The following is a 16,603-nucleotide window of genomic DNA, read 5'->3' on the forward strand; positions in this document are numbered from 1 at the left end:
AACTCTTACTATTCACCTTTACTCTTGTACACAGATGGTTTTCGACCTAATGGAATTCATTTTCTTCGACATTTTCACTGCTATCAGGAATGACTTTCACCAAACTGGAAAATTATGCATATACCATCCCAAGCAATGGCTCACTTCAAGTTGATGGAGAGTCCGTAACGAAGACCACAAGCTTCAGGTATCTAGCCCACAGCGATGGTGGGATACATGATGAAGTGCGAAGTAGGATAAAGGCAGCATGGATGAGATGGAAGGAAGTCACAGACGTGCTCTGCGACAGAAGGATGCTACTACATCTGAAGTCCAAAATACACTGCATGATAGCACGTCCTATTCCCTTATACGGTGTTGAATGTCGACCAGCTGACAAAGCTACAGAGCACCAATTACACACCACGGAATGCGTATGCTCCGTTGGTCGATGGGCATCACATTCATGTGTCATGTCAAAAATGACACCGTCCGCCACCCATCACAGAGAAGGAACGGAAAATGAGTAACAAGAACTCGGGCGAGAATTTTTCAAACCTTATTGGCATCGTTGTTCAAACATCGTCTTTTGTATACTTGTTTCATGTGCTGTTTTAATATTTACGTTTTGCACATCTGATCGGGAAGTTAAGGGGAATGCGCTAACTATACGCTGCCTGGCTGCTGGCGCAGCTCGTTACAGCCTGGTTTGTTCACGTCCGCTGCTTCGCTCCTCCCTACCTCTCCGCCACACCCCGACACTCCCGCGGCACTTCTAATTTTACGACTATTTATTTATTCAATTTTGGCGTTCAAACTTGCGCTGGGCACATGCAGTTTTCACCTTAGCGTTCTACTGCCTCCCACGAATATTCCTACCAAATTTCAATCGAATCCGAGTGTAACACATGTACGTGTTCCCTCGTAAGTGTATGAGGTCATCGGTCATGATGTTGCGAGTTTCCTTGATGCAGCAACAACACAAGAAAAATGAACATATCAAACTCCCAACAATATTCTTGGAGGCTTGTCTGAACATAACGATCAGCAAATAAAACGAAGCAATTTATTATCTCAAATATGCTGTCAAAAGAAACAAAATATATGACCCAAAATCATTACGAAATGTAAAAAAAAAATTCAGTGTAATTTTTTTGAGAATAGAAATAAAGTACATATGGCAGGCGAGCGGCAGCAGACAATAACCAATTTACAACTGTCAAAACAAATCCGTATGTGGTGAGGACTGGTAGTGGGTCGGGGTGGGGGACATGTATCCTGCGTATGTCACCACCATCTGGTCCCGTCAGCTTGCCTTAAGTGCAATACGATACTGCATACACGGGGCGTCCAGAGCGTTTACATGGCTCTTCTTTAAAGCTGACCAACCGCGACCATTGTAGGGATCCGTCATCCATTGCAAAATTTTCACATCAGATGTGAAAATACTGCTCAGCTTCACTCATATTTAGGACAAGAGGTGAAAGAGATGACCTAATCGCGAAGTCAAATGGAACAATAAATGGGAAAATAAAAAACAGTAGTACCGTAGTTCAAGAAAGTCCTCCATCCAGTACCATTACGAGATCCGAACCTCTCGTTGCTCGAGTCTTGCGCATGCTCGTATTGCCTAACTGTAGGGTTACCATGTGTTATTTTTCACAAACTGGGACACTTTGAATTTTCAAACGTTATGACATTTTTTAATTTTTTACTAGTTGTTTTACGTCGCACCGACACAGATAGGTCTTATAGGGACGATGGAACAGGAAAGGGCTAAGATTAGGAAGTGGCCATGTCCTTAATTAACGTACAGCCCCAGCATTTGCCTGGTGTGAAAATGGAAAACCACGGAAATTAGTGGAATGCTGGATACTGGCCGCACTACAAATTTTATTAATCATCATTACATTATCATCAGGTGAAATATTTAATTTTTAAATAAACACTCTAACTCAACCAATACCAAAGATTACACCCATAGTTTTGGAAAGATAAACAAACTTCGCAACTAAGTCGTGGTTCTCGTGTGAATTAAAACTGATGAGAATTTGTTTACTTCTCCTGACGTAGAGTTCTTTCCAGATCCTCAATTTCGAAGACCTATCTGCATATCACTGATTCACATTTAGTTCGTGCAACGGCGTCTCCGAAAACCTTAAAAAAAAAGTAGTTAGTGGGACGTAAAACAAATAACATTATTAGTTCGTGCAAGACTAAATTTCGCGTCAAGCAGTTGCGATATCAGTTCCGAACTACAGTCAGCTGATTTTTACCTGAAATCATGAGAGGCTGTGTAGTAAGCAAAAGTTGCTTCTCTAGCAGCCATTGCAAATTCCTTATTCTGAGGACCCGTGCTCTTGAAATACGAGGTTATATTCGAACTAGGTGCTTCTTTCTAATACAGCAGATTTGGGCGTCGCACTCTGTACATAGTCTACGATATCAGATTGACTTCCATGTGCCACAGAAAAAATATGCGTTACTGTGCTTTCTTGATTACACAGTGTTTTCTAAACAGGTAATTCTTTCCGAAGCTCATCCGTAAATTTACAATTCCGTTTCGGCATTTTGGAAATCAAGTATAAACACTAGAACAAGAGATAGACAACATTCGCCGAACAACACAGAAAAAATTTAACCAAATGGAGGGGTTACTTACGTCATTATATTATGTTTTCCGGTAGCTGAACGACGTATATCGCGTAAAGAATCACTGTGTTCTTGATCACTGGTAGTGCACATTGAACAACATATAATCTTATAGATTTTAGCTAGTCAATATTAAAGGTGAACGTCACAAGATCATTTACAAAGAAGGAAACAGTGTGTATTATTTTCTAGCAGTGGTTTCCATAAAAACTGGGCAAAACTATGAACCGAGTGGGATACCGGGGTAGAGCTTCCAAACCGGCATAGTCCCGGCTAAACCGGGACGAATGGTATCCCTGTACCTAAGTCTTCCATTCCGCCATATCTTCTGCATCTTTGTTACATGACTGAAAGTTGTTCTTTGTAGTTTCGATGTACACAGAGCAGCGACTGCAAAATTACAAAGAATGGTATTTGGGAAACCTTGTGATTACTGCAACTAGAAAAACATTTCACATGCACTAAAGGAAGATTCGTGAGCCAATGAAGAGTGTACGCTAAATTTCCCTTTTCCCTTTTCTGGCCGTTTTGTCAATTATTTGGTGTAGGGTACCATTGTAAATTAAGGCCAGTTCTATGGCCGGATACCTTTCCAGGCCCCAAACTTACGTGGAAGGTCTTATTAAGTGTTGCGTGCTTCTGTGGTGGTTAGTAGCGTCAGACGTTGTAAATAAATGAAGATGTGTAGTAAGGCAATTACAGAGACACAGTCCCCGAACTAGGGGAATTAACCAAATGCGGTTAAAATATTCGGCCCAACCTGGAATCCAATCCTGGACGAATGGTCACCATACCGACCATTTAGCTAAGGATTCGGACGAACAGTGTATGCTAAATATTTGGGAATATAAAAAAAAAAGTTGTTTTGTTCTGCGAATATCTCCCCAAAAACATTAGTGTGTATATAGCTATGAGGGAGGAATAAATAGGCCTAAAGGACTGCTAATATATTGATAATATTTCTCACTTTGTCCGAAAATGGTCACTGAAGAGAAAAGCTATGAAGAAACATTTTCTTGTACGCAACGCTAGACAAAATAATATTTTCTTCAGCGCTTGTCCCTTCTGCTGGCGGGGTCCACTACATGGATTCGTTGTCTCGGTTTAGTTCTGCCATGGGCTATGTCAGGTTGGAAACTGATGCTCTTCAGATCTTTGTGAAGAGTATCGGCCCATCGCCCGTTTTGGTCGTCCTTTTGGCCTCCTACCGGCGACTTCTAACACGTATCCCGTCTTGGCGATAATGTCGGCGTCTGCCATTAGTATATGTCAAAACCATCGCAGACGACTCTCCTGTATTTTTTCTTGAATCGGTGCAACGCCAAATATCTCCCTGATGGATTCCTTGGAGGTGCGATCCAGTTTAGTGACGCCAGCTGTCCACCTCAGCATCTTAGTCTCCATGACGCCCAGTCGACGCTCTGTCTCGGTCATAGTCGGCTAATATTCGCAACCATACAGCGCAACAGGTCGGATGGCAGTACGATAGATTTCTAATTTGAGATTATCCTTTATCCTCCGGTCGCAAGTGACGCTGGTTATTGCTCTCCACTACATCCAGACTGCCGATATCCTTGCAATGACCTCTTCGACAAGTCGGCCTTCATGAGTGACCGTGGAGCCAAGATACTTGAATCTTGCCACTCGCGGCAGGTCCTCACCGTCTACCTGAATGGTTCCGATTGCTTGTGAATCTGACGTTATATATTCAGTCTTCTTTTTTATTTAGGCGCAGGCCGTATTGCGCCAGCCGATCGCTCCATTCTTGAGTTTGGCGTTGCAGATCAACCTTGGTCCCAGAGGCCAACGTGACATCGTCTGCGTAGAGAAGCGTCTATGACAAAGAACGGTGCAGGTCTGCTGTTACAGTGTCCGTCAGTAGAATGAACAAGAGCGGTGACCAGTGACAGCGCTTAAGCTTGACGGTGATGGGAACATAATAATAATAATAATAATAATAATAATAATAATAATAATAATAATAATAATAATAATAAAGTCACCTCCGTACAGGCCATGAAGGCCCTTGGAGGAGTGGAAGGTAAAGGCTTTCACCATTGCTAACCGCGGCACGTAATGGGGTAGAGTGGTTAGTTGTACGCCCGGCCGCCTTTGCCCTCAGAAATTAACCTGGTACTCATTTTTGGTGTAGGCTGAGTGAACCTCGGGGCCATATGCATCTCCGGAAATGTAAATATCGTTTCTTAAATTTTACGACTTCCTGACGGGGATTCGAACCCACGTCCTTCCGGGCGAACCAAGCACGCCTTTACCGCCTCGGCCAGGCAGCCCCTAATAATAATAATAATAATAATAATAATAATAATAATAATAAAGATTTTACATTACAATAACTACATCTACAGGTTTCGGTGGCGCCATGATATCGGAATTTCGTTCAATTGGAGTTCTCTTTAGTGCCATTAAGCCTACCGACAAAAAGCTGGCGTATTCAAGCATCTTTAAAAACCACTGGAATAAGCCGGGTTCAAACCCGCCAACTCGAGCTCAGGAGATCACTCTAACGTTTGAAATACTCAACATGCTTCTGAAGCAGCAAATAAGAGCGTGGGGGGTGGGGGGCTCTATTGAAGACACGGTTATTCTACCTCCGTCTCGGATCATGTCATCTTCACATCCCCGCAGAATTCTTTAACAGATACACAATTTTTTTCAGATACAGGTAATTAACACGGATTCCACTAAGACAGAGGTGCTCACGTTGGCATTTTCTCCCGCGGGCGCCGAGCACTGTAAGTGGGCGGACTGGCAGGCGGTGAGCGCAGCGTATGCTATTCAATCACACCGATGTTTTAGCGGCTACGTCACAGGCCGTGAAGGTTGGGCGAATTTCTTCCCACTCACTCTCGATCACTGCTGGTATACCAGAGTTTGAAATGGTGGTAGAAAGTAATGAAATAAAGAGGACAGAAATCCACGTCATTTTCAGTTTACGTTATAAGAAAACAGTTCTTTATGTTCATTGCAGTTTATGCATTTTGATCGCATGCAATAAAAAGTTAGGCCTACAACCTCAGGTATTTTTATAATGTACGTAATGAATTACAATTTTTACTATTACATTTTAAGAGGTGGATAAGCTGTTGCTTGCGGTTGTTTGGGTTTAAATTACCTGATAAACTCACCAACAATCCAATCAACCTTACCGGGAATAACATCAATGTGGTTATTTATTTGAAGGCGTACTGTACATCTACCTAGTAGATATATTTACGTTGTTTGTACTTTAATCTTGGATAGTAAATATCTATGTCCTCAAACGTGATGAAACTCCTTCTCGCTATTTAGAGGCCAGCTATTATCACCGAACGCCTGCTAAATTTTAAATACTGTTTTCAGAAATTCAGTGAACAAAGAAAGTCACCCAACACTACAACACTTGCAAAATAATTGTTACATTATGTAATTATATTAATTTTTGCTTAATGAATAACAGGAATTTTACTTTTTTAAGTGAAGATACTGTCATACCCATGCAAGGAAATTTAAATCGTAGCTTGTACGCTTAAACCTTTGTAGTTGATAACAGAAAAGTTACAACGTGTCAGTTTTTATTTCAATGAATAAGTATAAGAAAATCAAGCGCAGTATAAATCAAACCAGAATATCTTGAAAAGGTCAGGTTTTTTTGGTTGCGATTATAGAGCTTTATTTTAAATAATGTATCCCAGGCAGCACTTCGCTGACCGGGCGAGTTGGCCGTGCGGATAGGAGCGCGTGGCTGTGAGCTTGCATCCGGGAGATAGTGGGTTCGAATCCCACTGTCGGCAGCCCTGAAGATGGTTTTCCGTGGTTTCCCATTTTCACACCAGGCAAATGCTGGGGCTGTACCTTAATTAAGGCCACGGCCGCTTCCTTCCAACTTCTAGTCCTTTCCTATCCCACCGTCGCCATAAGACCTATCTGTGTCGGTGTGACGTAAAGCCACTAGCAAAGCACTTCGCTGACTAGTGGAGGAGAGCTTCGTAATCACAATCGAACGTCAATGCTGCCTAGTTTTCCTGCAAAGTGTGTTCGCTCTATTGTATCACTGTGATGTATGCTTGTTACGTAAGCTGCCCGCATTTACGTCACGCCAGTCCGGCCGCGCTGGGCTAGCCTCAACTGATGCCCAGCTGAGCACCTCTGATCTAAGATAACCGTAAGATGTTTTAGATCGAATGTTCAATATAGCCAATGCCACAGAATTCTTGTTAAGTTTCGTCTATAATTCAGAGTGATTGGCATGGTAACAAAAAATTAATTCTTAAGAAGCAGATCCCAGATGTAAATCACAGCCATGGCACTAAGAAGCCTTGGCAACCGCACTACCACCACTACGTTACAAACATGTAGAATAAATGGGCGAATACGAATCCATACAGTTAACTAACTAAAATTCTCAGTTTATGTACAGTACAAGGTCTCCCATATAAACAAAGACCTTGGAAGCGGTGTTTTTACTCTAGGATTCGTAAGTTGCAGTATGGGAGGCGCGCGCATAACTCTTGACCTTGCAAGGAGCCTGTGCATGTTCGATCTGGCAAGCATGAGTTGCCAGTCTGAATCTCAGCTGTTAACATGGTTAGACATTCATTTTTTTTACAAGTTGCACTATGTCGCACCAACACAGATAGCTCTTATGGCGACAATGGGACAGGAAAGGGCTAGAAATGGGAAGGAAGCGGCCGTGGCCTTAATTAAAGTACAGACCAAGCATTTGCTTGGTGTGAAAATGGAAACCACGGAAAACCATCTTCAGGGCTGGCGACAGTGGGATGACAAGTCATCATTGCATCACCGTATTTTCGTATTTAAAAGTTCTGGTTCCATCTTAATGGTCGTGTGAACAGTCATAACTCTCGCTATTTGTGTGCAGAAAATCCTAACGGTGTTTATCAACACCTCCTAGATAATAAGGCCTCACAACAGCGCTGTGACCTCACGCTACGGAGGCGATCGCAATCCAAAGAAACGCAAAGCATGGTCACGCACAAACATGATTTTAATACTTTTAGCTTGTGGAATAACTTATTTACCAACAAATAAAGTTTAAATTTTAAAGGACATTGAATTATATTGCCGTTATTACCGTATCTTAGAGACTCTGTCATTAAAGATAAACAACACACTGTTTTAAATCACGGCAGCATTTACAATGTTAACTTACTCCAGGCTGACACAGAACTGAAATTCACAAACATATTTCAATTGAAATAGGCACTGAATAGACAGTAAATGATTTTAAAATAAAAAGAAAACGCATAAAATTAGTTTAGGCCTAACATGTAGACTGTACTACAAAAATATGATACACTAACTTCACATTTATTTACAAACTTCCATTTTGGGAAAATTTAGAAAGATACTGAGTTAATAATATTAAGGAAGAGCAGAAAAACATTCACCTGGTCTGTAGGTAGGCCTAGGTCCAAATTATAACATATTGGCATTAAAGTTAATAAGATATACATCATCATATATCAAGCATGCTAGTAATGCAAAATGACTTCGATACTTTTGCCTATTACATGAGTACTGTACACACCTACTTTGAGAAAATTACAGACTTTCTTGAATTTGTACAATGTTTTGTGGATACATTAGTTTTGTTCCTGCAGTAGTTATTTATTAGAATAGTTGTACACTTCCAAATAATGTTGTAATACAAATATTCTGAAGTGTGCTCAATACATTCATTCCTGTCGTCTATACATTCATCAGCTGAGAGAACAATTTGCAGGGTCACATCACTAACATACTTCTTATGGTTATTTAAGCTAAGGAATTTTCTCTCACTTTCTGGCCTCAACATCTTTTTTATGATGACATATGTGTATGTAACTAAGTGTACAGCTGTTTCTGCAGGATGTTTCAAATTGCCCCTATTGAGGCTGTCAATAACATTATGATGACTATTTCTAACAGTAACATCTTTCAAAACTAAGAAATCTGCACAGTAAGTACAATTTAATTTCTTGAGAAGAGAATGACAACAATAACCTGCTATGTATGTTAAAACACTTGCAACACCAGATGTGCTGTCAAGATCTGAGTCTGTTACATTGAGCTCGCCTGTAAATGTTTGAAATGAGGAAACTGCACAATAATCATGATCTAACAGTATATCTTCATCAACAATATCATTTACAACAATTTTCCTACCATTAGAAATGGGCAGTTCAATTGAATTCCAGATTCTTATTTTTTTTTCTCTATTTCAAACACCTGTCTAACAGAAACATGGTATTGGCCACCTGCAAGTTGCCTGTATTCACCAAATCGTGCCTCTAATGCATCTGTCTGAAACTTTCCAGGAAGAAAATATGACCATTTCAGTACTTCAGAACAAAACTCTGTTAGCTGTATAAGGCAGCGAGTTGTTTGAGTAAGACTAGAGTTTGAGTTTGACTAGACAATTTGCCACATTTCAGACCTAGATTATCCCAGTGATCTAACCACTGAACAAACTTCATTAAAAAACCCTTCCGTTCATCACCAGGTTTGTTGGTGAGAGGCTGTTGAAATTTATCATTAAGTCTTACACCTTTGAAAGGGGTCTTTACATTAACAATCTGCCAGCAGGTAGTGATTACTTTTACAAATTCAGCTGTGCCCTCATATGATGTTATATTGTGCTTTTCTCCTACAACTAGTAAAGCATTTACTATATGGTCATTAAACAACTGACACACATATTTCACATTTTGTCTTTCAAAACTTGAAGGCCATAGAGCTTTGACAGTTAAACCATACCCATGCTTTACAAGATCATTCCCTTCAGCCTCAAACAAGTCCCTTATAGCTTTGAAAGATGCAACTTTAACTTTAGAAAAATCATCAAAGTCAGGATACACAAATTAAAAACCATTAGTTTTCTGGTTGAGCCAATTATTTCTGATGCATTTAAATAAATGCACAGTGTCAATGAGATAAAAAAGAGACTTGTTAGGATTTCCAGGATTACAATACTCAGTTTTAAGTTGAGGTGGATTTGAAAATTTTGACATTGCTTTGGTGTTGAGAGCATTATTATCAGTCACAACAGCCAGAACATTAAATCCCATAGATTCCAAACCAACAATAACCTTTGACATGATACTGTGTAAATCATCACCTGTTAACTTGGACACAGGGAGAATATGAACTACTTCCTCCTTTGATGATAAAATGCTCTGGATCATAAATACATGTGCTGATGTAGCAACATTGGTAGTGTTAGCACATGAGCCTACAATGTTCCCTCCCTTGAAGTCCATGTATGGTTTAATGTGAATTTCATCTACCATCAATGTTACATATTTGTCATTCTGTTGAAAACCTTGAACTTTCTGTTTTATATATTCCAGAAAATATGTAGGGTTCTGTTCTAATATTGGGTTACCATTCAGACTGGAACATACTCTTTTCAAAGTATTAACATGTGGTAAAATTAAATTACTTCTATGTCTCATAAATTTGTAAGCATGAGGAGAAATCAGTTGGAAGATTGAACAAATAACAAGAAAATCATTATCATACTCCCTTTTTTTTTAGGAACTAAGGAAAGTTTTAACTGTGATTTTATTAAATTAAACGTGGGGTCATCTTCCTCAGTGATCAATTCACCCACTAGGCCTAGAATTAACTTATTTGTTGTATCTTTCTGTCCACTGTTACACTCATTCCCTGTAATGTACCTATGGAATTTTGTAACTAAAGAATGTACTTCATTTGTGTTGGTAATTTTGTCTACATTAGAAAATTTACACTGCAATAAAACCCCTTTAGAATACACTTTTGAGGTCATGTCCTCTTCAATTATTATATATGCTATGCAATGTGGTTGCTTTAATGTATCCATGTACAGAAAAATTACTTGCATTTCCTTCACAACAGTACACCAACCATCAGGTAACATCAACATGTTTATTTTATTTTTCAGTTGTGTTAGATTGTGGACTGAAATTCTGTCTGTGTATGAGGCATGACTGTTGATACTATCTTCAATTGCTCTGCTTATTGATTCCTTCTCTATTCTACTTCTCTTTTTGTCCGGTTCTTCTCTTGAACTGGTAGAATGTGAAGATAAATATGATGGACAGTTGGGAAAGATACATGGGACTGCATTCTCTGACAGTCGTGGACTTGGAAGAGGAGCAGTTAAAGTTTTTCCTGTCTTTGAATCAGTAGCAGTTACTTCCCACAAGACATCACTGGCTTTGAAATGTCTGTGGCATACCGATAAAATAAGATACCACTGTGAGCCAACTTCATGCATTTACAGAGTGAATAGGCCTACATATGTAGGCATGTCGTTTAATGTGTATAATAAATCTAATTCGGGTAATAATAATAATGTATCCCTTGATTGTAAGCTAACATAACCTCATATCTTACGAGAGTAAACATACCTACATATCACCAGTTGCTGCGTGTAGTTTAATACCTAATAGGCCTATGTGCATTATGATTATGTGAGAATGTAAAAGTAACAGTTACTCACCACCGAGTATTTAGTAACTCTGTAATCTTGTCTTGGAATTGCACGTAACCATCATTGCTGCACAACCTCATCTTTCGGGAACTTAAACACATGGACTTTGTTATCATTATCGTACGGTAATTTCCCTTGTAGTTGGGCACACAACACTTTAGCACCATTGTACACAACGATTCGCAACTGGTACAATTAAAATAATTAAAACACTTCTACATAATTTCACCGACACATGACCACACTCATTGCTTTCTTAACACTGAGAAGGTTCAAGCTTGCCTCCCGGTAGTGACGTCACGGTAGACATGCGGAACAGTTGTGAGGCCTTATTATCTAGGAGGTGTTGTGTTTATGAAGTCCCTCATGATAAGGAAGATTGGTGTTTGGCGTGCTGTTAGTGCAAGACGAATAACTGGGCCTATTTTATTCGAGACGACAGCAAATGCAGAGAGGGACAAAGATGGCTTTTTGACGCCATTCTTCCATCAGTTAACGGAAGAAGAAAAATTGCGTCGATAGTTTCAACTAGATTCAGCCCCTGCTCATACAGCGGAAGATAGAGTTCGGTACATTTTTTCCTGTTGTCCGGAGGTAAATGAAAGTATGTTTCAAGAAAATGTACGTATACAGAACGTCTCTTCGGAAATTAACCTTCCAATTAACGCACAGCCGTTGTAAAATAAGTCCAAAAATTCCAAGAAATATTATCTGGGTCCCGCGGTCGTTCAATCGTTTTCAGCTTTTTTCTAAAACACGAATCATACCAAGACTTGAACAAATTTAGCGATAATACCGGGCTTCAGTATTATCAGAGAATCGATAAAATCACAAAAATATGCATAGTTATGCATTTAGTTACCATATTTATGAAGTGTTTTTGCAGCTATTAACACCTCGGAGCGTGAATCCCAGTCAGGATAGTGAGAAATTCCCAACTCTGCTGCTCCTTGCCCGGAGAAGCTGAGTTTAAATCATTCAGGGCAGTTAAGGTGCGCTAATGTGGTCACTGTGAAGTGCTTATAATAGCACGTTATGACCTCGACTCAACCACTAATGCGGCTTAGATACACCCCGTGTACGTGTGTATCCGTGGCTGACCTGACTGAAAAATGTATGTTCTTCCTTGTTGGATATCGGCCCACCGAGGACCAGAAATTCATTACTAAACCTTGTGACTACCGTGGGATTCATAGCTTATTATATCGTATAGGTAAAACATGTAAATAGACTCACGTAGAATTTCAATTGCTCGCTTGCGTGTATATTTGTACGTTTGTAGAGTTATGTACCTGTACAATCCCACTCGTTTTACCCATCCGGTTTGAATTTTGTCCTCCCTGTCTATTTCTATGTCTCTAATTTTTTAATCATTTACAGTATTCCTTTCGTTCATTGTCCACTGCTTCCTTCTTTCAATCCTTGCTTCTTTCTTTTCCTCAGTATACTTTCAATATCTTATTTATTGAGTTATTCTCCTCCGTAGCCTAACTTTTAGCACGATTAGCTGCCGTCTTCGGAGGCCCGGGTTCGATTCCCGCAACTGCCAGAAATTTCAGAATGGCAGGAGGGCTGGTATGTGGCTAAAATGGTACATGCAGCTCACCTCAATTGAGGGTGTGCTTTAAAAGAGCTGCAACACCTCGGGTGAGGGCACGAGTTTACTTTTGTCCGGCTTCGTGACTGAACGGTTAGCATGCTGGCGTTTGGACCAACGGGTCCCAGGTTCTATTCTCGGCCAGGTCAGGGATTTTAACTCTCATAAGTCAATTCCTACGTCCCTGGGACAGGGTGTTCGTGCCATCTTCTGCATTAGAAGGAAAATCCACAGCCTGCTTCCAGTCATTCGACCGAGTCAGGAATGGAATGAATGAAGCCCCCCTCTAGCTGCTAGTATAGAAATCGTGATGGCTGCCGAAGCCTGTCGCACTCCTCTGGGGCAATGATTAATGACCGACAAATGAAATTATATTAGTGTGTGTTGCTGTAATGAATGATGACAGGGAAATCCGGAGTACCCAGAGAAAAACCTGTCCCGCCTCCGCATCGTCTAGCACAAATCTCATATGGAGTGACCGGGATTTGTACCACGGAATCAAGCGGTGAAAGGCCAGCGCGCTGAGCCACGGAGGGTCTATTCTTCAGCATTAGAATTCATCTCAGATAGGGCCTCATCCTCACAGACACGCAGGTCGCCTATACGGCGTCTCCTCGATAGACCTGCACCAGGCCTCTTTGGAGGCCACATGCTCCGAATCGTGCAGTTCCTTGGTTGAGTTGTCGGCGTTAGGGCCTACGTTTCAGAATTTCCCGGATTCAATCCCCGGCCGGGTCTGGGATTTTAACCATAGATTTTAACTGACTCGGGGTCTGGGCGTTTATGTTTTCCCAACACGCTTCTCCTAATATATACAACATATCACACTATGAACTGGCATGAAAATACGCAATAGCGCATAAAATCCTCCACACTGAATTGGCGCAGGAAGACGCACCGGACGTACAAGGGAACCAAGTCCACGTGTGACAGAGTTCAAACCCGCGAACTCACAAGGTGTGTCGTATATCTGCACCTATTTTTCTTTCGTACTTTTCATATCCGGCTCAGTATGATGTTGGTTGGCGGTATTAGCTGTCGTCCTTGGACTATTACCTTTAAGTATCTTAGTATCTAAGTGAAACTTCAGTATCTCTTTACTACCAGGGCTGCAAGTAAATTAGTGGCTATATTGATAGCACGCAATATTTAACTAACTAACAAGTACAATTGCATTAAATTCGTTCAATGCAGTCACTGATAAGTCTATTACCTTTCTCCAAATGCCGGGAAGCTGTTGGGGACCGTTGGCAAGGCGGTCACTGTTGATGACAGCGAAGGAGTGCCATACTGCGCGGAGTAAGGATGCCACGTCAGAAAACCGACGGTCACGGAGGGGTTCCTTCAACTTCGAAATGAGGTCGAAGTCACAACAAGGATTCATGTCTGGTGAGTACGAAGGGTGTTCCAAGACCTCCCAATGCCAGCGTTGCAATAAGAGCTTGACACTGTTGGTGGCGTTGTCATGCAACACAATGAGGCGACTGTCTCGCGGTAAACGTGGAAGTTCGCGCCGCATAGCCGGACGCAGATGTCATTCCAGAAATCGGCAATAGTAGTAGTAAGTAGTGTACTAAAGTATTTGGTATAGGCCACGGCCGCAAACCTCGTCACCTTCTCCGAGCATATTCTTCACCGTAACAAATCTCCTGGCCTGACGGCGTTATCGACTAAGAGGCCTGGCTCCCCCCCCCCCCCTCATTTTAGTAGTAATAGTAGTGTTTGTGAAGAGGAGCATATATTGTGTAGAATGTATGATTAGAAATATTTTGCAGGAAAAGAGAAGTTTTATTATGGTAGAAATATTAAATGGCAGTGATGAACGATGATATAGCACCTACGTAGAATATATCATGAGGCCAGAGATATATATAACATTTATTTATGTTACCTGTCAACATGTTAATATAGTATTTCACATTCCAATCATAGGTACATATAGTTTCAAAACCATAATAAGAGTTTTCATCTTCAGTCTATCATCTCTGTATTCTTCTATGTGCAGTATCAGCGCACGGATGAGTTTTGAAACTAATAACAGAGCTTGACAAAATTGTAAGAATATAAAATTGCAAATCGAATATTCACGTCCTGGCTCTGAGAAAGATCACAGAATCAACTCTTCTGCCTCCAGTATACGTAAAGCAACATCCAAAACATGAACAAACACAATACACATAAACCACAGACCATGACAGTCGTTCGAGAAGCGGAAAGTAAAGTTTTCCATTATTCGTAACCTCGCTAGTATGTGAGATAGAGTGGTTAGCCCCATGTCCGGTGGTATCTACACATTGTAACCAAGGTGGTACGCGTTTCTGGTGGAGGCTGGAGCCCTTGTGCCTTATTTCTAAATGTTTCGACTTGCTTACTTCCTTTCGGGTGAACCGAACACACCTTCACCCCATCGGCTAGGCAGTACCCTATACACGACCACGTGGCAGCAAATTACGATATTAGTAATACATTCTAATGGACTTACTGAAATGTATTACAGTGGAACATCGATATCTCGAATCACCTCGAGAGCTAAATTTTATTTCGAGTTATCGACATTTCGAGATACAGAGAACACAGTTTTTGAGCATTTATAGCACATAACTGAATCATATGTATCTACGGGCTTATAATGAATACATTATTTTTAACAGAATTAAAAATTATACGAACTATTTTACGGCATCGCTTTAATTATAACTCCTATTATAGTAACTTTTTAGAAGACAGGATACAGTACATACAGTAGTGAAACAAGAAGCATACCTCCGTTAACATTTTTGGAAAAAATCCGTTAGTGTCTTCTGCTTGTTACAGTTAACTTTTCGTCCGTTCACATTCAAACTTCGTCAGTACCACGCAGCCGAGAATCTTAAATGGAGCTTGTCATTCGCAACTTTTTTTTTTTTTGTACGTGACTGGTAATTAATTCACACCCAAGAAATAGCAGGTTTCGCCGATTTTCCGATCACTAGAAGTTTTAGTTTCTCGGTTCCCGTCATATTGGCTTCCAGCATCACTGTAAACTTTTCTTTACTTGTTAACTGTCCCTCACAAACCACAAATGCCGTATTGCACAGATAATGTTGCACAAAAGTCGAGTTACAGAGTATTTTTTTCTTCAAGGGAGGAAATGTTTGCTTCGAGAAATCGAGAAATTCGTGTAACCGAATTTCGAGTAATAGAGAAATAAATACACGTGAAGAATAGGACAAACGACCGGGAAATTCAGGTCTAAGTTACTTCGAGATACTGAAAATTCGAGTAATGGAGGTTCGAGATATCGAGGTTCGATTGTATTTAATTGCTCCTGTGTATGTGTAGAGAGAAATAAAACTTAGTGCACCTAAACGAATACAATATATTCAGAACGTGTGCACCGTTAGTAATTAAGCTCACCGGACAAAAAAAAAAAAAAAAAAAAAAAAAAAAAAGAGTCACCCTGATGTGCACGCACAGGTGATGTTTTCAAGCGAACCGTGTACCAGGTGTTGCATAAGAGTTTGCCAGTTTTTGTGCTAAAGGAAACACGTAATTTTCAAGGGAAATTTGTTTTAAATTCAAAATATTGGCCATCGGCTTCTACACACTTCGCCCATCTTTCAGGTACGTTATGAATACCATGCGAGAAAAACTGCTTGTATTTTGCGGCAAACCATTCGTGGAGCCATTGTCCAACTTCCTCGAAATTGCTGAAGTGCTGCTTTGCGAGCGCGTGCCCCGTTGATACGAAGAGATGATAGATGGCGCCAGGTCGGGGTAGTACGGCGGGTGCGGAAGGATGTCCCATCCAAGCGATTTCAAGGTGTCTTTCACTGGTTTTGCTGTGTGAGACGGCGCATTGTCGTGTAACAAAGTCACTTTGCCATGTCTTCTGGCCCATTCCGATCGTCTTTCGATCA

Source organism: Anabrus simplex, chromosome 3 (genome assembly GCF_040414725.1).
Source record: "Anabrus simplex isolate iqAnaSimp1 chromosome 3, ASM4041472v1, whole genome shotgun sequence".
Classification (NCBI taxonomy): Eukaryota; Metazoa; Arthropoda; class Insecta; order Orthoptera; family Tettigoniidae; genus Anabrus; species Anabrus simplex.